The 25266-nt window shown below is 39.9% G+C and overlaps 1 pseudogene; it reads right to left on the bottom strand.

The window, feature by feature from the left end:
* Nucleotides 1-1419: 1419 nt before the first annotated feature.
* LOC142455998 (cleavage and polyadenylation specificity factor subunit 5 pseudogene) lies at nucleotides 1420-24410 on the bottom strand (annotated as a pseudogene).
* Between the last annotated feature and the right edge of the window lie 856 nt (nucleotides 24411-25266).

Here is a 25266-nt window from a genome sequence, read left to right as displayed (position 1 = left end):
ATTAACTACTGTGACCTGGGAAGTTTTTCTCCTGAATTGGTCTACTTAGGCATTCAGATTGAGATGTAAGATCTGTAAGATCTGTAAGATCTGGTCTCTCTTCAGAGTATGTCAAAAGGACACGCGGTGAAGTTGGACAGCACATGGCCTCGGCCCATGTTGCCTCATTACATGCTGACCAGGGCTTCTCTTAACCATCAAAATGGTATGCATCCCTTTATTCTATATATCTTTAATCCACTCAGCTAACAACACTGACACAGTTCAAATGAGTTTAGCAAAAAATAAATACTATCCTTAAGTGTGTGTCCGGGGGTGGGGGAGTAGGTGGCGGGGGAGAAAAGTTTGAGTTGAAAGGATTGCCTTTTTACCTATTTTTTGATGCCTGACATTTGTTTGCATTGCCTCTTCTGCACCCAGGCACATATTAATGCAAAACCACAACCGCAGTATGTATTATCTGTAATTTTTCTTTTCTCCTCCTTGGATTCACTCCTCTTGAAATATCACATTTTAATTATGTGCATAGCAATGACTTCATTGCTTCTTAACTCAGCAGCAGCCAACTCATTTTCCCCCGATTGTGTGATGACCTGTCCTTGTGGGAGAAACCCATCTGTTTATATTCTTTAAGCTGTATCTACACAAGGAACAGGTTTTGTATGTTTTGAAATCATCTTTCCTCATTTCACTACTGACTGCTAGCCTGGAAAGGAGAAACCAAGAAACCAAGAGAAAATCACTGCAGCCAATAAGCATTTCTAGAAAATCCAATATGCAATGAAGGTAATTGGAATACATTTTTTTTTGGAATACATTTTTAAGGGACCTAAATTTACAACCTATGCATTTGATATCAGTGTCAAATTCATTCATAAATCAGCTACCATGGCCCTTTGTAAATGGTATAACAAATTGTAGCTATATTTTCATTAAGATTATCTGTGTGGGATATAAAATATTTCTCTGGTTTTGGTGTGTGAATGTTATCAAATATTCTTTTTGCTGACCTAAGTTGTCTATCTGGTAATATTACTAGATTTAGACAGTAAATGCCTTCCTTATAAATCATGGCTTCCTACGGTGAATCCTTGGCATATCAGTAAACCTTGAGTTGTCTTTAGTAGTTCACCTAGTACCATCGGTCAATTTCAACTCATCAGGGTCATGTAGAACAGGGGAGAAGAGCCCACCATGGGCTTCTGAAACTGTAGTTCTTTTTTTTTTTTTTTGAAAGTCCACTTGTTTAATATTGTCCAAAATGTTTAAGTAGAACTCAAAGTAAATGAAGCATTATCACGTGTTGACACCACTATCTAGTTATTCATAGTAACCTTACTACCCGAACAATAGAAAACAGGGAGCAATTGAGGGACTGGGGAAGGGAGAAAACCAAAAGCTGGTCTACCATGTTTATTTTTCTACATTGTGGATCGCTGTGCTCACAGAGACGGCTTCTTTGACTTCTCCACTGCGCAGGAAATCAGTTGTATATAAAATTGAACCTGCTCAAGAGCGGAGGGAGACTAGAAATGATGGGTCCGTACCCCGGTGCGTTGTCATACAACTCAAACAGTGGTGCAGCTACCAGCCTGTAATTTTGGGGGGGCTGCAAACAAGGCTTTCTCTTGAAGTTGAACCAGAAATAACTTCTTGTGTTCCTTGGACTTTGTGATATGTGCAGGAATATATGGATACTGAGGAGGCTCAAAATTCGGGCTCCACCAGTTTCCAATGCAGTCATCAGTGACCCAGTCTTGCAGGACCCCGTCTTGACGACCTAGGATCTCTGTTATTAAGCATTTTAGTCCTTCAACTTCATCTTCTCCTGGATTAAATTCACCACCAGGTAATTTGAAGAAAGTTGTTCCGAGCTGCAGCAATAGCACATGGGGTAGCCGGTGTTCGTGCACAATCAGAACTCCTTCCGCAGTTCTTCTCATTCCAATTTTATCGCACTCCTCCCTCATGCGTTGAAATCGGGCAGCCACAGAGCTGTCCTTCTCATAGAGGGGCTCCTTTGTACCAAAAGTGTAATTGGTAAGCGGATACAGGTTGATGGTGCGCTCCAGCGTGAGGGATTTGGTCTGCTGGATGTACTTGTTGCCGAACTGGTCGATTGGGCGGCACCACAGACATGCTGGCGAGCTCGAGTCCTAGAGGGTAGCGGCGATGGAGGCGGGGAAAAATCCTCCCCGTGTGGGCAATGGTTTTTTGTGTCCCCTCAGAGGCCGCCACCGCCCGCCATTAACATGAAAGCGCAAGAGGAGCGAAACGGTAGTTCTTTTGTGGCAGCAGAAAGCCTCATTTTTCTCCCTCAGAGTTTCTGGTTGTTTTGAACTGCTGACCTTGCAGTTAACATTCCAATACATAACCCAGTGCTTGGGAAAGGACTTTCAAAAGAAATAGCCCTCGCAAATTACTTCCCCCACACTTATTGTTTATATTGTTAGGGGTCATCCCTTCTATGCAACTCATAGCGACCCTATGTACCACAGACGAAACACTGCCCAGGCCTGTGCCACTTTCACAAGTGTTATGTTTGAACCCATTGCTACAGCCACCATGTAATCCAGCTCATCGAGGGTCTTCCTCTTCCTTGCTGCTCCTCCATCTTACCACGCATGATGTCCTTCTCCAGGGACTGGTGGCTCCTGGTACTGTGTCCAAAGTCCTTCAGAAGAAGTCTTGCCATCCTTTCCTGCAAGGAACATTCTGCCTGTATTTCTTCCGGACAGCTCTGCTTGTCCTTTTGAAAGTACATGGCACTTTGAATATTCTTTGCCAACATCATCATTTCAATGCACTGATTTTTCTCCAGTCTTCCTTGTTCAATTTCCAACTTCCACACACATACGAGGCTATGGGAATCCCATGGCTAGGGCGAGGCACGCCTTGGTCCTCACAGTGATGTCTGCTTTACAACACTCTTGAGAAGTCTTGCGGAACAGGTTTGCCCAATACAATGTGTTGTTTGCTCTCCTGACTGCTGCTTCTGTAAACCTTGATGTGGATCCAAGCAAGATGAAATCCTTGACAACTTCAGTATAGCTTTATCCACTTTTTTCACCCCCCCCCCCCCGAGTTTGCTTATGCGTTGGTGTGGATGATATACACACAGCAGCATATGTAGCAATCTAGCAAGTAACATTTGGCCACATTTATTTTACCGTCTTTGCGTTGGGCAGCCACTCTCACCCTGCTTTTCCGAGTTGTTCCTGCACAGTTAATATATACTCACTGCCCCCTACGGTTTCTGTCCAATCCTTTCAGCTTCTGCTGCCAATTTTATCACACAGAGATAGTGCTAAAGGGAGCGTGATGCTCACGGCATACAAATTAAGCTAAACTATCGCTCAGTTTTAAGATAATCGGGGGATATTTGTGGTTATTTTTGGTTATCTCCAGGAAATGGTTGAAGGGATTCATCCGCCTTCCATGGCTCTTGAAAGTCTAGATTCATGAGAATTTGAGATGTGATGGTGCTTTTACTCCCTTTTAGCTAGAATTCCTCTATAGAATCTTTACACAAAGTATATAGTAATGGTAGCTGGACACCATCAAGTTCTTTTGATCGCAGGGCCAAGTGGATAGTTTCTTATAACCATCAGCCTACATTGATGAGTAATTGGTGAAGATTGCCACCCCAGCCACAAGAATTGTTTTCCTAGGAGAAGTTTAGTCAAGGAAGAAAGCAGTGTTCATTTTGAGAAACTCTTGCTTATCATTTTAAGGTCTAGGGTAGTTAGGATTTGGTCATTCTACCTGAATACAACATCTTTTACTAATGGCTCCCCATTATTAATTGTAGAAATTAACTATACAACTATACAATGAGATAATATCTCAGATTTTTTTTTTACCCAAGACAAACTTTAGGTTCTATATTTAGACTGGGCTCATAAAATACTGGAAAAAGTCTCCTCATTTCTTAAAGACTGCACATTTTCATAGAGAAAAATGAATATATTATTCAATATGCCATTGTTCTGATAAAGATCTAGGGTAAAGATCCAGAGGATATAAATCATGGTCTAACATGCTGGGACACAAGTCAAACTTAAGTAAATCCAACCATGTAGAAGTCACACAGGCTTCCTTCTTTGACCACTGTGCCATAAAGCACGAAGTAACAAAAGAAAGAACAATTAACAAGGGAAAATACATGGAAGCAAAATAGGTTGCTGCTTAGCAAGGAGTGGATATTGGCCCAAATTAGAGATGAAATTAGGAAGTTTCTAGAAACAAATTAGAATGAAAATACAATATACCTAAACCTATGGGCTACAGATAAGACATTTATCAGATAGTGTTTGGTAGTGATAAATGTATATATAAAGGAGGAAAGACTTGTTATCACAAAACCTACAGCAGCTGGAAGAGAGTCAACAGAGTAACGCTAATAATAGCAAAAGAAAAGAAATTATAGAAACCAGGATGGAGATAAATCAGTGGGAAAACAACAAACAAACAACGACAAAAAACCCCAAAAAACATTGGGAAAAATCAACTCAGTAAAAGGCTGGCTCCTTGAAAGGATGAACAGAATTGACAAACTGCTAACAAACCTAACAAAATATAGGAAGAATGAGGGATGAAACAGGAATTTACAATGACCCCAATGAAATTTTAAAAATTATCTGTGCACTGGAACAGATAGGAACTGGAAACACAGGGAATCTAGGGTGGATGATCCCTTCAGGACCAGTGGTGTGAGTGGTGATACTGGGAGGGTAGAGGGAGGGCAGGTTTTAAAGGGGGAACCGATTACAAAGATCTACATGTGACCTCCTCCCTGGGGAATGGACAACAGAAAAGGGGGTGAAGGGAGAGGTCGGACAGGGCAAGATATGATAAAATAATAATTTCTAAATTATCAAGGATTTATGGGGGGGTGGGGAGAGAGGGGGAAAAATGAGGACCTGATGCCAGGGTCTTAAGTGAAGAGAAAATGTTTTGAGCATGATGAGGGCAATGAATGTACAAAGCTGCTTTACACAATTGATGTACGTGTGGATTGTGATAAGAGTTGTATGAGCCCCTAATAAAATGATTAAAATAAATACATAAATAAAAAGAAATAAAAAAATTAATTTCACAGTACTATGGAGGACGCTGCTCCAATGAATTCAACAGGTTGGAGGACATGGGTAGATACCTGGAAAAACAGACTCTCCCCAAATTATCTTATATGGATGTCAAGAATTTGATCAGACCCATAGCAAAAGAAGAAATAGATAAAGTGAACAAGAGACTCCCAACTAAAAAAAGCCCAGCCCAGATGGCTTCACAGGAGATTTCTACCAAGCCTTCTGAGAAGAGCTGACACCAATCCTACACAAGCTCTTTCAGAACATAGAAAAAGATGGTAAACTGCCAAACCCATTCAATGAAGTTAGGATAACACTAGCTGGGTAAGGTTCCCACAAGTAGAGAAATACTTGTCTATGTCTCTAGTGAGCATAGATGCAAAGATCTTGGCCCAAAGAATACAGAAGTATATATATATATATATATATATATATATATATATATATATATATATATATATATATATATATATGATTCATCCTCTGATCTAGCCAGATTTGTAAGGTAGAATTGGGACCATAAGAGTGGGAGTAGTGGGGAGAAGCATTTAGGAACTAGAGGAAAGTTGTATGATTCATCTTTGCTACACTGTACCCTGACTGGCTTGTCTACTCCCCATGACTCTTCTGTAAGGGGATGTCCAATTGCCTACAGATGGGCTTTGGGTCTCCATTCCATACCCCCTTCCCATTTACTATGATATGATTTTTGTTCTGATGATGCGTGATACCTGATCCCTTCAACATCTTATGATTACACAGGCTGGTGTGCTTCTTCTAGGTGGGCTTTGTTGCTTCTGAACTAGATGGCCACTTATTTACCTTCAAGCCTTTAAGACCCCAGATGCTATATCTTTTGATAGCCAGGCACCATCAGCTTTCTTCACCACATTTGCTTATGCACCCATTTGTCTTCAGCAATCATATAGTGGAGGTGAGCACACAATGACATGATTTTTTGATGTCTGATAACTGATCCCTTTGGCACCTTGTAATCACGCAGACTTGTGTGCTTTTTCCATGTGGGCTTTGTTGCTTCTCAGCTAGATGGCTGCTTGTTTACCTTCAAGCCTTTAAGAACCCAGCCACTATATCTTTTGATAGCTGGGCACCATCAACTTTCTTCACAATATTTGCTTATGCATCTGCTTTGTCTTCAGTAATTACGTTGGGAAGGTGAGCATCATGAAATGTAAGTTTAATAGAACAAAGTATTCTTACATTGAGGAAGTATTTGAGTGGAGGCCCAATGTCCTTCTGCTATCTTAATATTAAACCTATACATATATGCACATAGATCTATTTCCATATCCTCATATATAAATATATTTAAATATGTACATGCCTTTATTTAGACCTCTATAAATGCCCTTTGCCTCTTACCTCTTTTCTCTATTTCCGTTTACTTTCCTCTTGTCCCACTATCATGTTCAGCTTTCATTTAGGTTTCAGTAATTCCTCTCAGTTACATTATCCTTGTCCATGCCCTACCAGGCCTCCTACACTCCCCTTACCACCAGTTTGGATCACATGTTATTCCCTTGTCCCGGGGTTTGTTAACACCACTTCCCTTCCCCCCACCTCCCTCTCTCCTATGTCCCCGCGGAACTGTTAGTCCCGGTGGTTTTCTCCTCCAGATTGTTCCTCCAGTCTATCTTATTTAGACAGACCTGCAGACATAATGACATGCATAAAAACAAGACAGAGCAAAACCAAGCAACAAAATAAAACAAAACAACAGCAATACCAACAAGCCAATGACAAAACACAGAACAAAACACAAACAAGAAAGAAAAGCTTGTAGTTAGTTCAAGGACTGTTTGTTGGTCTTTTGGAGTGTTTTCCGGTGGAGTCTGATGAGGCATCAAGCTCTAGCCCCAACGTCTATTTTTGGTATTCCCTGGGTACTTCGTTGCTCTGTTCCCCTTGCTGTTCTGATCCACCCCCTTAGTGTTTTGCCTTGGTGTGTTGGGATCAGATCAGGCACAATTCCCACACTGTGTCTCCAGTATTGTCTCCTGTAGGGCTATGGGTCAGTGAGGGAAAGTAATAATTATTAAGAGTAGCCTACAATTAATTTTATATACAACTTAGGAACTTGTTTATGTATTATCTAAGATGATACTCATCTCTTTATATTGCATAGTAGCCATGCTCGACTTCTAACCAGAGTGTTGGTGGCTTGAATCTACCCAGAGGCATCTCAGAAGATAGCTGTGGCAATCGACTTGCAAAAAAACTCAGTCATTGAAATCCTGCTGAGTGCAGTTCCCTCCTGACCCTCGTGGTGCCCCCAGGAGTTGAAGGTGTCTCAGCAGGAGCAGTGGTTATGGAGCATTCCCTAGAAACCAGCAGAGTACTTATGATTAGTCCTTTCTCGTAGAAGGGCACAACCTTGGGCCTTCAACGAGCTTTCCAAGCAACCTCATGTGGCGGGCTTTTCTCTAGAAGAGGGGAAATAATGTTTTTTTTTTTAACATAAACATACTTTTTACCCTCTCACCCCAATCCTAGTGAAACTTATCTTTATTGTTATTATTATTGTTGTTGTTGTTAGATGTCATCGAGTTGGCTCCAACCCATTGAGACCCTGTGCACAACAGAACGAAACCCTGCACAGTCCTCTGCTTGCCTTACAATGGTTTCTATGCCTAAGTCCCTTGCTGCAGCCACTGTGTCAATCCATCGCCTTGAAAGCCTTCCTCTTTTTTGGCCACCCTTTCACTTTACAAAACATGTCTTCTCCAGGAACTGGTTTCTCCGGACAATATGTCCAAAGTCTATAAGACAAAGTCTTGCCATCCTTGCCTCCAAGGAACATCCCAGCTTTGACTTCTAAGACAGACAAGTTTTCCATTTGAGCTGTCCTGGCACTTTCCATGTTCTTCTCCAGCACCACCGTTCAAATGCATCCATTCTTCTCAGTCTTCCTTAGTCAATGTCCAACGTGCACATACATATGATACAATGGGGAATACCTTGGTTTGGATCAGGTGAACCTTACTCCTCAAAGTAACATCCTTGCTCCTCAGTACTCTAAAGAGGTTATGCATAACAGATTTACTTAATGCAATGCATCTTTTGATCCCTTGACAGCTGCTTCCATGAGCACTGATTGTGGATCCAAGCAAGACAAAATCCTTGATAAATACAACCTCTTATCATGATGTTACCGATTGATCTAATTATGAGGATTTTGGTTTTCCTTACATTGAGTCGTAATCTATACTGAAGGCTGAAATCCTGGATCTTCGTCAACAAGTGCTTCAAGTCCTCCTCACTTTCAGATAGCAAGGTTGTATCATCTGCATATCACAGGTTGTTGATAAACCTTCCTCCAAGCCCAATGCCACGTTCTTCATATAATTCAGTTTCTCTGATGATTTTCTCAGCATGGACCAAGTGTGGTGAGAGCATACAATCCTGTCACACAACACTCCTGACTTTAAAGCATGCAGTTTTTCCTTGTTCAATTCACAGAAGTGCCTCTTGATCCATGTACAAGTTCCAAATGAGCACAATGAAGTTCTGGAATCTCCATTCTTCTCAAGGTCATCCTTGTTTGTTGTTAGGATCCACACCGCCAGACACCTTTGCATAGTCAATGCAAAGATCTTTCTGGTATTCCGTTTTGAGTCAAGATCCATCTGACATCAGCAGTGATATTCCTTATTCCACATCCTCTTCTGAATCTAGCATGAAACACAAATATTTTTCTGGCATTCTCTGTTTTGAATCAAGATCCATCTGACATCAGCAATGATATCCCTTATTCCACATCCTCTTCTGAATCCAGCATGAACTTCTAGCAGCTCCCTGTCAATGGATCTTAAGGAACATTGTCTTTATAGGTGATCTGACTGTTATGCTGTTGTCCCTTACTCTTCCATGATGACATTTGTTGTGCTGAAGTCGGGACTCTGCGAAGCACAGTTCTGCTTTGGAAGGGGACTCCGTATCAGGCACTGTCAAGAGAAGGTATAAGAAGGGGGTTGTGGTTTGCTTTTCCCTATTGCTTTCCTTGAAGTGTCACCCAGCAGTGTTCTTTGCTCCAGCAAGGGCAGGACCTTCTTGTAGCAGCAGCTAAATCTCCTTTGAAATTTTTCAGGCCACCACACCAGAAAAACATCTGTTGCCACTAAGTCAACTGACTTAGTGCATCCTCATGTATAAGAAAATCATAGGGTTTCAATGACTGTGTCTGTTTCTGGAAGGAAGATGAATAGAACTTTCCTCCAAGGTGTGTCTGGGTAGACTCAAAGTTCTGAATGTTAGGGTAGCAGCTGAGGACACTAACTTTTGGCAACACCCACAAACCCTGAAAGAGCCCGTCAGTCCCCTGCAGTGTTCTGAGAGCCATCAGCACTGCCTTCTCACATACCTGGGCTCCTGTCCCATAAGGTGTTTCCTCCAAGCTTTTAGTGTCAATTATCCCAACCTCTCAACTTAGTTTCCCCAGCCCTACTGGTGGGAACTCTTTGTGAAGTTACTATTTCCATGATACCTTGTAATTTCCCTGTTACGCTTCAGTTCTTACAAACAAAATGAACAATCATCTACAAACAGGGATCTCTGTTCTAATGAGTGGTATAGTTTCTATCTTTTGACTAACCCTTGACTGGATCACATGTGAAGAATTGACACCTGAAATTAATTATTTTGTTGAAAACCTCATAACTAACTTGTAATTGTGACAGAATAGATCTGGCCAGTGTGTTTGCTTAAATTCTTTACTCTTTGAGTTCTCACCAGGATCGCCTCTAGCTAGACACCTGCAGAGTCTAAGTATTGCTTTTGTTGTTGTTATTGTTTTTCCTAGCTTATTACAACCCACTTGAATTAGTCAAGCCTTTTATGGCCTCAGGCACAGAAATCCAAACAACTCGAGTGGGCTCGAGGATGAATTGCTTGAGTCACATAGAATACACTGAGGGCCACAGGGGATCTAGCAGCCACTAGCTGTACAGCTGGGCCAAAGTAGTTCTTTTACGATTTCTGTCCCACAGTGTAACACACATATAGACACACAGTGACATAAACACACACACACACACACACACACACACACCTCTGCTCCCTGTGTCTTACTGTCAAATGTCAAGAAACCTGCCTATTGATTTAAATATCACAAATTCACCACCAGAGAGAGCCAACATGTGCTTTATTTCTCTTGGCTCCAAATTTTAAAATCCCAACAAAAGAATTAATTGGCATAATTTTGAACAGGGCTCCCTGTTTATTTAAAACCCTGCTGATCAGTTGTAACGAAGGACTGGAGGTTGCTCTGAATATTGCTCCACCTTGAGTGCATACCCTCCACTGCTCCAGAACATTTTAACTCCAGAGTTTCAATTTAAACCTGAAGTCAGCATTTAGGAATCATTTCCCAGCAGAAGTGTGTGTATTGAGGCATGTGAAACAAGAGATGCCCACTATCCCACTCTTCAAGGAACTCTGATGGCATAGTGGGTTAGACGTTGGGCTGCTAAGCAGAGGTCAGCAGTTTGAGCCCCGCCAGGTGCTCCACGGGAGAAAGATGAAGCACACTACTCATGTAAACAGCTACAGTCTTGGAAATCCCCAGAAGCAGGTCTACTGTGTCTGACAGGGACATTATGAATCAGAATCAACTTGAGAGCAATGAAGTTTGATCCCACACTTCAAGTAGTCTTCGTGACATGGGGTTGGGTTGATAACTGCAAGGTCAGTAGTTTAAATCCACCAGCTGCTCCAAAGGAGAAAGAGGAGGCTTTCTGCTCCCATAAAGATTTGCAGCCTCAGAAATCCAAGTGGGTCTTGGACTCTGCCTTACAAGGTAACCATGAGCCCGTCTGGACTCAGGGGCAGTGAATATGAGTGAGTCCACCCTACATCGCTTGTTTGTCTGTTGTACTGTGGTGACTTCTGTGTTACCAATGCTGGAAGATTTTTCATCAATATTTCCAAGTCAGCCAGGGCCACCCATGGTGGAGAGGGTTCAGCAGAGGTTTCAGACTAAGACAAATTAGGAACAAGGTGGATCACATCCGTGGCTTATTATGCTGGAAATGAAACATTCAAGAAGAACAATGCCATATTTATAGTCAAAAAGAACATTTCAAGACCCACCTTGTATGGTGTTGTCTGTGAAAGGTCAATATGGAGTGCCCTATAAGGAAGACTAATTTATATGACTATTATTCAAATTTATGCACCAATCAGTAAAACTGATGATGAAGAAAATAAAGAATTTTTCTACATCTGTAGATTAGAAGTGATCCAGGATGTGATCAAGATCCATTGATAATTATTGGTGAATGCAATTAGGAAAAAAGTGGAAGGATCAGTAGTTGAAAAATATGGTGGTGTTATATCAATATGAAGGAGGAAGGGAAATATGGTATTGTGTTGCTATGAAAGGGGGGGGCAAATATGGTGTTTTATATAGCTATGAAAGAGGGGGTTGGAGTGGAGACCCAAAGCCCATCTGCATACACTTGGATGTCCCCCCACAGAAGGGTCGCAAGAAAGGGATGATTCAACCAGCGTGCAGTATAGCACCGATGAAGTACACATTATTCCTCTAGTTCCTGAATGCTCTCTCACCCCCTCTACCATGACCCAGCTCTATCATACAAATCTGACTAGATTGGAGTACACATATGGGTACAGATGAGAGTTCTTGACACATGGAATTCATGACAAATAAAACTCTCAGGAACAGTAGTGGGAATAGCAATATCTTGAGGGTAGGGGGATCGTGGGGGTGGGGGAAGGTGAGGGAAGGGGGAAACCATCACAAAGTTGGATATTTAGCCCCCCCCCCCGAGGGAAGAATAAAAAAAAATGTGGGTGAAGGGAGACAATAGATCGTATAAGACATGAAATAACAACAAAAATATAGAGTTGATCAAGGATTCACAAGGTGGAAAGGTGGGGGAGGGAGGAGATAAAAAGAAGAGCTGATACCAAGGGTTCAAGTGGAAAAAAATGTTTTGGAAATGTTTATGGCAACTCAGGGTCAACAAGAGAAACAAATTCATAGATACTAATATGTATATAGGAAAGAAGAAGAGAAAAAAAAAATCAAGCCTCAAGTTGAAATACCGAAGGATGCTATGGGCAAATATTGAATTATTCAGGAAGCATAAAACAATGGAAGTCATAATTAGCCACTGCACCAAAAAAAAAAAAAAGACTGGTCCGTGTTCAACCATTTCATCAGCATCTGATCAAGAACCGATGCCATTAAAGGAAGAAGCCCAGGCTGTATTGAAGGCATTGGTGAAAAACAAGGTTCAGACATGGACAAAACAGCAATTAAACTGTTTCAACAAATGCTGCCATGTGCAGATGCTCACTCATCTCTGTCCAGGAGCGTGAGAGACAGCTACCTGGCCAGTGGGCTGGAAAAGTCCCACATTTGTACCCACTCCAAAGAAGAAGAACCAAACAGAATGTGGAAACTACTGAACAACATCATTCATATAACATGACAGTAACATTTTAAAAAACTGTCGCAGTAGTATATTGATAGGGAACTTTTAGAAATTCAAGTGGGATTCAGAGGAGATGCAGAAATAAGGATGTCACTGATGTCATCTGCATCTTGACTAAAAGCAAACACCATCAGAAAGATGTTTGCTGATGTTTATCGACCCTGTGAAGACACTCAACTGGGTGACTCATAACAATCCATGGATGCCATTGCCAAAACTGCTGGGAATTCACGAAAACAGAATGGTCTAGGATAAAGCCAAGGTCAGCAGTTGGGCTAGTGGTTTTAGAGGCTAATGAGTCCAAGGTTGAGGTGCTGATACGGAAGCTAAGGGATCCAAGCTGAGATGGCAAGCTGCGGACCACTCCCTAGATCGGAAGGCAGCACTGCAGGCCATTCCCTCAAGCCCGTGGAACTAGTGGCTAATCAGCAAGCTATAGGTCCAGACCCAGAAGAAAAATATAAACAAAAATAAAAGCAAGCTTTTCACAGGATCCACTTATATTGTAATCGGGAAACACACACATATCCACACACATACCCCAGAGGCAATTAATTACATCAGGAAACACACACACACACACACACACCAGAGGCAATTAATTACGTCACGATAGTGACCTGAGTAAGCAAAGTGTATTCTACCCTGATCTTATCCCATTATGGAGGCTTGCAGCAGATTAGCTGTGATTACACAGTGCTAAATTGAATCATAGGGGATTACTAGGTGTAAACGGTCAAGCAACTGCAAATTCTAGCCCAGCTAACTTGATGCAGCACCTTAACTATCACAGGATAAACAAATCCATGCTGGACAACGTGTAGGCAGATGCTTATAAGTAAGGATGGTAAGACTTGGTCTCTTGTAGTTTGGACGTGTTACCAGGAGGAAGCAATTTCTGGAAAAGCAGAGGTTCGGTGAAAAAGGGGAATGTCCTGAACAGGAAGAATTGATAAAGTGGCTGTAAAAATTGGCTCAAACAGGAATGGTTGTTGGTTGTGAGGATGGCTCAGGACAAAGTTGTGTTTTTTTTCCTGTTGAACCCAGTGTTGCTATGAGTTAGAAGCAACTAAAACCCTTCCCACTCTTTTGTTTTCCTCCAGCAGTTTTATTGGCATATAATTCCCATATCATAAAATTCAGTGCATCACTCACATCGATGAGTTAGTCAAGGTGCAATGCAGCAACGATGAAAAGTGCAACTTTCTTCTTGTTCCTAAACACTACCCACTCTTAAGACACTCCCTTCCCTCATCCTCTATGTGTCTACAGTACATAAGGGTTCTAGCTCCTTGTTTTGTAGAAACAACTATCAATCATTATTCATAAATTTTGTGGATGTGTTGGTACATGGTTATTTCTGTAAGTACTAGATTTTGAAATGTCTTTCTTATTTTAAAATGTTAGTATAAATCTCATAATCGTATAAATGTGTCAAAGAGTCAATTTATTGTCAAAAGTATCAATCTAATTTCAGTCCATGTTTCTGGGCTGACCCTGACATTCTTTAGGAAGAAAAGAATCTATGCTAATTAAGATCACATTCTAAACACTGGCTTAGAGGTTTTAACAAAAATTCTTTTTAACCCTAATAACTATCTTATGAAGTGAGTATTCGCTCCCTTTTTTCTTCAGAAGAATAAATTACAACTTGGTGTCATGAACTTATTTATACAAACTTATAAAATTATAGATGAAGGCCATGAATTTATTATCAATCCATGAGTTATCTTTATTAAAATTACTTTCCTATCTCATAGCTATAAAAATGAAAGGTTATCTAAAATCTCACCTAAAGTACATACCTTTAATGCCTAACTGATATATAATTTTCCATCCCATTCAATGAACTACTTCATTTATTTAGCTTGCTATAGTTTTTGTTGTGTCATTTTTGTCTTTTATAAATAATGCTTTCTTGAAACACAGCCACACTCGGTCTTTTATCTATTAACTGTTTTCATGTCACTACAACTGAGATGAAGAGTGACTGACACAAACCATTTGACCGGCAAAGCCTAAATTAGATATCCACTATATGAATGATCCTTTACAGGAACATGTTGCAAAGTCCCCATCTGGAGCAAAAACGAAAAAGGCCAACTCACTGCCCTCAAGTTGACTCTGGCCCTTCAGACAGACAGACATGCCCGACTGGGTCTTTGGGCCTGCAAACATGTTCTCCCGTGGAGCGCCTGGTGGAGCTGCGTGGCTAATCTCATACCTGGCAGCCCAATTTGTAATTGACTGCAGCACCTGGCCTCAATTATAGGCAAAAGGTGACATTAGTATTGTCTTATCTCTTAACTAGGACCTCTGGTGGCATGGCGGGGTGATGGAAGTGAGCTGCCATCCACAAAGTCAACTGTTTGAGCTCGCCATGGTAGGGAGAGAAGGCTTTTGGATTCCATAAAAATTTGCAGTCCCAGAAACCCAGACAGGAAGCTCCATTCTCTCTATCAGGTCACTGTGAGTCAGAATTGACCCGATTGCCGAAAGGTATTTATTTTTATTTTTTAATACCTTCTACTGCTAACCCTTTACCACTGGGAGAGCCTATAAAGTTACACATCATGATGGCTCCTGAAAGCATATGATGAGTCTGAAGTACTAAAAAGATACAGTGATGGAGATATGGGCCGAGAAATGAATCTCCAAAGAAAGCATAGATTATGTAGACTTTGCTGTTTTTAGGAAAAATATTTATAATGTTAGGAGATGGGTTCATTTTACAAAAGCTTTATCAGTTTTATTAACATATTCATATATCATACAATTTAATAGTTTAAAATTTTTAAAGAGATTTGAGCAATCATCACCACCATGCATTTTAGACATTTTCTTCTTTCTTGTACTCATTATTAGCTCACCTGTGCCCCCCATCCTCCCCTGCCTTACTCCTAAGAAACTAATTAAAGGAGCTATTAATCTAGTTTCTTTCTCAGTAGATTTACCTATCCTAGACTTCATATCAAGAAAAACATCTAAAAGCAAAAATCAAGAACCCTCCCCACAAAAGGACCCCCAACAATAACAAAATAAAAGAAAAACTTCAATTAAAAGGAAAGCAGAATATAATAAAAAGTTCTAACCAACTTTAAATGAGTCAACAGGAAGGGAAAAAAATAAGGTGTTAAAGTTTAACTTCTCTTTCTTTCTTTTTTTGAATTTTAAAAACTTTATTAAAAGGACCAAAGATCAGGAAATACCCTGAAGAAAACGGACAATTTTCTGAAGGAAAATTTGAGATACATTTGGCAGGTAAAATTGATGTCCTGGATAAGTCGTTATCATCGAACCAGTACTGATGCATCACGACCCTGTGGGGCAGGGCAGAACGGTTTCTGGGTTTCTGAGAATGTAACTGTTATGGGAACAGAAAGCACTGACTTTCTCCCACAGAGCAGCTGATGATTTCAAACTGCCCACCTTGAGGATCGCAGCCCAAAGCGTAACCATTATGCCACCAGCTCCAGATGTGCTAGATAGGAAATATCAAATTGAAATCTTAAAAGTGGCACAATCTGTATTCCCTCCAAAAGTAGAAAAGAAGTCATGAGCAAATAAAATGTTGATTAAAAAATTCCTAAAGGGTTCAATCTGAGCTTTAAAAATTGTAGCCCCCACCTCCAAAAAATTATAGCCAACTTTAAGCATTTAAAATATAATAAAAGAACATGGTAAATGTATGCCTAGAAGAAAGCACCTTGCCTACGAACCAAAAACAAACAAACAAAAAACTTGTTGTTGAGTTGATTCTAGTGCATTGCAACCCTACCAGACAGAATAGAATTGTTTTTACGGCTGTAGATCTTTGAAGCCAACTGCCTTCACCTTTCTATCTCTGCTCTGGTTCACTTTTCAATTTACTCTTACCTGATAGCAAGCTTATTGACATCTCTGGGGACAGAGGGGATTCTCCACTAGCCTAATCCACATGGGGACCATGCAAATTGATTTTGGGATTTTTCTGTCACCCATAGCCTTCTGCAAACTAGGTGCTTAGAATTTAAGTTCCAATACTGTTCCCTCCTCTGGTCTTGGATTTTATTATTTACACTCCTCAGATCACACAGGCTGGTGTGCTTCTTCTATGTGTACCTAGCTGACAATTCACTTATTTTTAGACAAGTCTTTAAGGCTCCATCCAGTATTTTTTTGATACTCAGGGATCATACTTTGCTACAGCACCCACATCTGCAGTGATCTCTTCATGAAGGCAAATATCTGGAAGGGCAGCATTCTAAGAACTAATTGTTCTTATGTTAGGACTATGATTAAGTTCAAACTCAGAATCCATTCGTTTATCTGTGGTTTATGTCTTTGGTCCACTTTAAATACATCACTATCCTTTTAATTAGGAACACAATAAATCATCCCCATGGGGCATATGGTAATTCAATTAATAGTATTAATTTCACCAATGGTTTTATATTTAAAATACTGTTGAGAAAAGGAAGTTATACATGTATAGGAAAATTTTTAGACTAAAATACATGAATTGCTGACTTAAAAATTTAAGTGACTGGACACTATTAATATAAAATATGAGGGTTGGGAATGGGATAAAACTTAATGCTCATTCACCAAGGCAGAACTCTGTCTGCTGGAGTAAGATGTAGCATTACAAAGCAGACAGAGTATGAAAATAGCACATATGCGGTAGTCTGGAGTTGCCACTTATCGGCTATTCTCAAAGCAAGAGATTTGAACCAAAGTACAGTGACATCCAAATCAATAACCCTGGGGTAGTAGTCATGGTTCTTCTCTCCCTAGGACATTTTAGCCTTAAATCCAAGGGAGATATTTCAGTTCCTTTAATCTGCTATAGCTGTGTTTTAGGTAAACCCAATTCACGTAGTGAGTTTCTAAAATTGGACACTTCTGATATGGCTGATGAAGGACATTGTGCACCTTGAAAGGACAAAGTTGAAAGTTCAGGTTGTCTTTATCATGCAGCTATAGGTCTAGGTCACCAAGAATTGACTAGAAACTGGGTCAAAGGTTCATCTTGGTATTATTCTTAAGAGTGCATAAATAAGGCCCTTGTCAGTGCTCCATGTATTTGTAAAAGATTGTTCTGTGGCTGAGGTGAACAATCTATTTATTTGCATTAAAATTCTACAAGCTCTGAATTATGTTAATCATATAAAATAAAGAGGAAACGGAAAATCAGAGTTTTATCTTATAAATGTTAATAAGAAATCTAAAATCTTAATAAGAATATGTTTTATACTTCCAATAACCTATTTTTGCCTCCCTTCACAGCTCAGGTAAGATAGCATTTTATTTATTATGCGTCCTTGATAAGTGATTCAATTTTTCAGTGAGAGATGCCACCAGCATTTGTAAATCAAATTTGTAAATCAAGGATAATAGTATTTTGAATATGATACTATTGGTGAAATTAATACTATTAATTGAATTACCATATGCCCCATGGGAATGATTTGTGCACCATTTTAATGAACAATAAACTATAGGAGGGCAAGGGTATAAGCAAGGTGGTATATCCAGTAGTCCAGAAATCTAGAAATCATTCTTGACATTTCCTCCCTGTTCATGATCCACATTACACTAATTAACAAGTCTTGACAATTTTACTTTAAAATATAGATATTATATCAATCTAGGGCCTATGCACTAGATCCATTCTTCATGTTTTACTTGTTGTTCTTAAATTAAAACAAGCAGACATACAAACATACTTCTATCTCCCCTATACTGTTCCTGTGGGTTTTTGAGACCGTAACTCTGTATTGGAGTAGAAATCCTTATCTTCCTTTCAAGGAGCACCTGGTGGCTTTGAATCGCTGATCTTGTGGTTAAGAGAACAACTTGCTAACTACTGTATCACCTAGAGTCTTTCTTTGTTCTACATTACATAAAATTTCTCAAGCTGAACTGAAACCAAAATTCAAGCCTCAAGTTGCAATATTAGAAGATTTATGTGCAAAATATTGATGCTGAGCTATAAGCATCAAAATATTGAAGGTATACTAAAAGTCACGATAGCAAAAAATAATTAGTTCAATCATTTGAAGACATAGCATATGCTCAAAATGGAAATAGGAGTTTAAAGTGCACTAAGGCTTGTAGAAAAGCCAGTCTCCAGGAATTAACAGACTACTAGTAAAAATCTTTCAACAAATGGACATCATTCTGAAAGCAGGCCCTTATCTATGTTTTTTTTTTTAAAAAAAGGACAGCTACCTGGCCAGCTTAATGAACGAGTCCATATTTGTGTTCATTCCAAAGAAAAGCAATCCAACAGAATGCAGAAATTATATAACAATGGAATTACAAAAGTAAACTTTTCTTAAAGAGAAATCAAAATATTTGTAGCAATATATCATTGGGGAACTTCCAAACCTTCAAGCCATATTGTTGGTTGTACAAAATGGAAGAACAGCATTTACCAGTGTTTTATTAAATATGCAAAGACATTCGACTATTCATAGCATAGCAAATCAAGGATAATTGTAAAGACTGTGAATTCCAGAAGATTCATTTATGCTTATGTGGAACCTACAAATAGACCAAGAGGCAATCGTGTAAAGAGAAAGACTTTTGTCATTAAAAAACAAAAAAAGACAGCTCACATAAAGAGAAAACTATACAAACCAGTGATAGTTACAATATAAAAGAATGACAGTACGGGCCTTTATTAATATCTCCAGGTGGACATACAATTTTATGATATTAATGATAGTATCTGGTGAAATGGATACAAGTGAGACTAGACTATACAAACCTGGATGACCGAGCAATTAATACTCAAGTCAAATTCAAGCACGGATGAGGACTTTTCTGAACACCATAGGCCTTTGGAAGTCTATTCACTTAAAACAACAGGCAAGCCAGGCATTGAAACTAGAAGAGCAATTGGCAGCTGCACTACCTCCAAGGCTCTGTCCACCTTGTGCTGATCTTTGTCTCCAACACACCTCCTTTGAAAGGACGGGAGCTGAACTCCTCAATGCATCTGTTGCCTTGAGACCTAGGCACCTGTCGACATACATAGTGCCTACCCTTCCTTCAGAGCGCCAATGAAACGATCCAAATTTGCTTATCCTCCTACTTAAAATGAATTTGTACTTACTTTTGCAATAGTTTTTGTACTTTTTACTCAATCTTTCCAGGAAAACCTTGCAAATTATGACTGACTTAGTGTTTTACTCCCTCCAAAAACCCTGATATTCTGGAAGGGCACAATTGAGTGTTCATGAATCATCACTACATACATTGACTCCATTTAAGTGGTCTTGAAAAGTTGTTTGAATGGTTGTTATTGTTGTTAAATGCCATCACATCAGTTCAGACACATAGAGAATAGAACAAAACAATACCCAGTCCTGCACCATCCTCACAATTGTTCCTATGCTGTCCCATTATTGCAGCCACTGTGTGGATCGAGCTAGTTGAGGGCCCTCCTGTTTCTGCTACCCCTCCACTTTACCAAGCATGATGGGCATATCCAGGGACTGGTCTCTCCTGAAAATTTGTACAAAGTATGTAAGACAAAGTCTTGCCACCCTACCCTCTAGAAACACTCTGCCTTACTTCTTCCTAGAGTCTAGGACCTGGAGAGATTGGTTTGTTCTTCTGGAGGTCCATAGTACTTCAGTATTCTTCTCCAGCACCACAGTTCAAATGCATCAGTTCTTCTTCAGTCTTCCTTATTCAATGTCCAACTCTCACATGCATATAAGGGAACTATGGCTTGGGTCAGGCACACTTTAGTCCTCAGAGTGACAGTCTTGCTTTTCAATACTCTAAAAGGGTCTTATGCAGATCTACACAATGCAACTGTGTTTGATCTCTTGGTTGCTTCCATGAGCATTGGTTGTGCGTTCAAGCCAGAAAAGTCCTTGGCAATGTTAACGTCTTCATTTATCATGATGTTACCTATTGGTCCAGTTGTGAGGATTTTGGCCTTCATTGCCTTGAATTGTAGTCCTTACTGAAAGCTACAATCCATGATCTTATCAGCAAAAATCCTCACTTTCACCAAGCAAAGTTGTATCATCTGTATATCACAGGTTGTCAATAAGCCTTTCTCCAATTCAGACGCAACATTCTTCTTCATGTAATCTAGGGTCTCTGATGATTTGCTCAGCATACAGATTGAACAAGTATGTGAAAGGATAGACCTTTCCTGATTTTTAGCCATGCAGTATTCCCTTGTTCTGTTTACTCAACTACATCTTGATCCATGCACATGTTCCTTATAAGCACAACGGAGTGCTTTGAAATTCCCGTTCTTCTCAAAGTTATCCATAGTTTACTACGGTACACACAGTTGAGTATACTTGGAGAGTCAATACAACTTAGTAAGCATCTTTCTGGTATTCTCTGCTTTGACCCAAGATCCATCAGCGATGATATCCCTTGTTCCATATCATCTACTGAATTTAGTCTGAACTTCTGACAGTTCAATGTACTGCTGCAATAAAAAATTAATGATCTTATGCAAAATTTTACTTATGTGTGAGATCAGTGATGTTGTTCTATGGTTTGAGCATTCTGTTGAGTTGCCTTTCTCTGGAATGGGCACAATATGGATCTCTTCCTGTCAGTTGGGCAAGGAGCTGTCTTCCAAATTTCTTGGCATAAATGAGTGAATACTTCCAGGGCTTCATCAGCTTATTGAAACATTTCAATTGGCATTCCATCAATTCCTGGACTCTTGTTTATGGGTAACGCCTTTGGCGCCGCTTGACTATTCTCCTTCACCACCTTTGCTTCTTGCTCATATGAAATGGTGGATTGTCGACTAGTTATTTTGGGTACAGTGACTCTATGTCTTCTTTCCATCTTCTCTTGATGCTTTCTGCATCATCACACATTTTGTGCATACAATCTTTCACTGTTGAAATGTGAGGCATGGCTTTTTTTTTCTTTCTTGAGTTCTTTTAGTTTCATAGATGTGAGTGTGTTCTTTCCTTTCGGTGTTCTAATTCTAGGGCTAGAAACACTTCATTATAATACTTAACTTTGTCTTCTTGAGCTGCCCTTAGAAATTTTCTCTTCAGCTTTCCTATTCATTTCTTCCATTTGCTGTAGCTATTCCATGACTAAGACCAAGTTCCAGAGTCTCTTCTGACATTCACTTTAAGCTTTCTTTCCTGTCTTTGTTACTGACCTTTTTTCTTTCTTCGCGAATGATGGCCTTGATGTGCACCCATAGCTTATCGAGTTTTCTGTCATTAGCTTTCAGTGTATTAAATCTGCTCCTAAAATGGTCTCTAAGTTCAGGTGGGATAGACTCAAGGTCCTATTTTGGCTCTTGTGGACTTGTTTTCCTTTTTTTCAGTCTGACTGGAGAGTAACTTATGGTCTACAGCAGGGGTCTCCACCTTGCTAACGCCGTGACCCTTTCACACAGCTCCTCATGGGGTGCTGACCCCCCAACCATACAATGATTTTCATCGCTACTTCATAACTGTCATTTTGCTACTGTTGTGAATCAGGCGACCCTGCGAAAGGGTCATTCGACCTCTAAAGGGCTCATGACCCACAGGTTGAGAACTGCTGGTCTGTAGTGAGCCCATGGCCTGGTTTTAGTTGTTGTTACTAAGTCTGTGTACTGCTGAAAAAAAGGTATTTGTTATGAAAAAGTCTTTGGTTTTTCAAAATTCTATCATGTGATCTTGTTTCGTTGCTGTCATAAAGACCACATTTTCCAACTACTGTTCCTTCTATTTGTTTCCAACTTTTGCATTCCAATTGCCAATCATTATCAATGCAACTTGATGGCATGTTTGATCAATTTCCAACTAAAGTCATTGGTATAATTCTTCAGTTTCTCCATCACTAGCTTTTGTGGTTGATGCAAAATTTGAAAGACAGTTATCTTGATTGGATTTCTTAGAAGGCTGATAGATATAATCCTGTCACAGATAGCATTGTACTTCATCATGCAATGTCCTTTTTGAAAATGAATGTGACGACTTCCTCTTGATGTTTGTCATTCCAGCATTATAAATCATATGAGTTTCCCCATTTTATTCGGAGCTCTTACAGATATTGTAACAATCCATAGTTCAATTAGATCAAACATGATTGTGCAATTGTTGCCACCATCATTTTCTTTCTTCTTGCACTCTTTGATATCAGCTCCCCTCTAGACACACTTGTACCACTCTCCCACCCTACCCCCAGGAACCCTTATTGTATTAAATATGATTATTATTGTCATCTCCCCCTGCCCCCCAATGTATCTGTTCCTACACCATCCAACGCAGGCGTTCATCTGCCACTCTATTATTCTTTCCCCTCCAGTGGAGTTATAGAGTCCTCTTTGTTGTCACGTCCCCCACCCCACCCTCTCTTTCTGCACCCTCAGGGAATCATTACTCCTGTTACAATCCGTGAAGGGTTTATCTATCTTGGATTTCATGTATTGAGCAATCTTAATTTTATACCTGAACATATATAGGTCTAATGAGGTAAAACTAAAACCATAATAATAGGGGGAGGAAATAGTAAAGAACTAGAGGTTGTCTATGTGTTTCATCAGTGCTTTATTGAACCCTGGGTATATCATCCCTTCCATGAGGGACTGTCCAATTATCTTGCAGGTGGGATTTGGGTCTCCACTTTGTCTGTGCTCCTTCACTTCAATTTGGTTGCTTGTATTTGGATTTCTGATGCCTATCCCCATGGACACCTTATGATGACACAGGCTGGTGTACTTCTTCCAAATGGACTTTGTTGTTTCCCTGCTACGTGGCCACTTGTTTAATTTCAAACCTTTAAGACTCCAGACACAATATCTTTTACTAGGCAGGCAGCATCAGCTTTCTTCACCACAGTTGCTTATGCACACATTTTGTCTTCAGCAATTGTGTTGGGAAGGTGAGCATCACGCATCATCACATTATTAGAAAAAGCCATTCTTGTACTGAGGTAAGATTAAAGTAGAGGCCCAAAGTCCATCTGCTTCCTTGTTGTAGACAAATACACCTATCTTTATATATTTACATATATACATGTCAATATTTATACCTATTTATATATAATTTTTACTTTCTTGTTCTTTCCTCTATTTATTTTTTCTTTCCCCTGCTCCACTATTATATTTATCCATCATTTACCGCAGTAATTCCTTTCAGATACATTTCAATTGAATGTATCAAACACGACCAGGAAAGTTACCCATTCCTCGCCATCACTTTTAGATCCCTTGCTATTTCCCTGTCCCTGTCCTTATTGACTTACTGCTCCCCTCCCCTCCCCTTCTCCTCTCCCATCCCTCCCCCACACCCCACCACCCCCAGCTTTCAGTTCCATTGCTGTTTCCTTGGGATTGTTTATCCTTTATAGATAGACACCAAAAAAGAAAGAAAAGAAAGAAAGAAAGAAAGAGCCCATGCTAATAGTTCCATACCTAACTGCTGTCCTGGCCCAAAAGATGAGTATACCTCTTTTAAATAGCGAGCAGTCCCTGATAAAATCCATCAGTCCATTGCTCTTTCCTTCTGGGGCTCCATCTCCCTGGGCCCACTCACCCAACATCACTTATACCATAAGATCTTTCGTATGCAAAATGGTCAATACTCACCCATTTCAGCTCACTAATGTCTAGGATTTTGATCTTTATGTGTTCCATTTCATTTTTTACCATTTCTAATTTTCCTAGGTTTATACTTTCAACATTACAAATTGTAATCATTAGCAGTTTTTTTTTCCAGCTGTTTCTCCATACCCCATCAGTAAATGAAGGTCCAAAAGGCTCCACTCCCACACACTTTAGGAAACTCATGTCACCCTGGTCAAGTTCATTCTGAGCAATCAACTTCTCCTGAGACAAATTTTCCCTCCAATCAGAGGGGCCCATCCTGCAGCACTCCCTGCCAGTGTTCTGCTTCCATTCCTTAGCACTTCAGTTTCTGACAATATTTCAAAGCTATGCTTACAGTTTTCCAAAGTTAGTGCCAGTTCCTTCTTTGTCTGGAAGCTCTGCTGAAACTTGCTCACTTTCGGTGACCCTGTTGGCATTTCAAATACTGGTGAAATAGCTTCAAACATCACAGAAACGCACAAGCAACACACACGAGAAATTGACAGAAGAGTGGTGGATGATTTGTCATTTGTGGCTTAAAATCAGAAGGAAAAAAAGGTGTGTCAGCATTGGATCCTTACACAATTCTTTTTCAATCGTTTAGTGAGCAAATCAAGTGAGAAGCTGGACTCTGTGTAAAAGCATGTGGCATCAAGATTAGGGGAAAGTTTGTTAACACATAGACTGGCATAACTTTGCTTGCTAAAAGTGAGCGATACTTGAAGCACTTCCAGATGAAGATAAAGGACAACCTTCAGTAGTGATCGCACCTGAACATAAAGAAGACAAAAATCCTCATAAATGGAACAGTAACTAACATGATAAATGTAAATATATATTGAAGATATCGAGGATTTCATTTTACCTGGGTCTACATTCAATATCCATGGACCCAGCAGTTAAGAAATCAAACCACATATTGAACTGGGTAAATATTCTACAGAAGCCTCAGGAAGACCCAGCAACAGCCACCAAAGCTATGTCCTCATGCTTCCATGTCAACTGGCTTCTAGTGATGTTCTATCAATAGATGGCATTGGGGATTGAGGATAATGGATTGAGGATAACTGGAGAAAAAAATAGGACAGTTACTTTTAGAATGTTTTCACTATGACTACAGCTTCTAGACAGG

The sequence above is a fragment of the Tenrec ecaudatus genome, chromosome 9 (assembly GCF_050624435.1).
Source record: "Tenrec ecaudatus isolate mTenEca1 chromosome 9, mTenEca1.hap1, whole genome shotgun sequence".
In the NCBI taxonomy this organism is placed as follows: domain Eukaryota; kingdom Metazoa; phylum Chordata; class Mammalia; order Afrosoricida; family Tenrecidae; genus Tenrec; species Tenrec ecaudatus.
The sequence above is the reverse complement of the archived record's forward strand: the minus strand, read 5'-3'. Positions and strand labels throughout refer to the sequence as shown.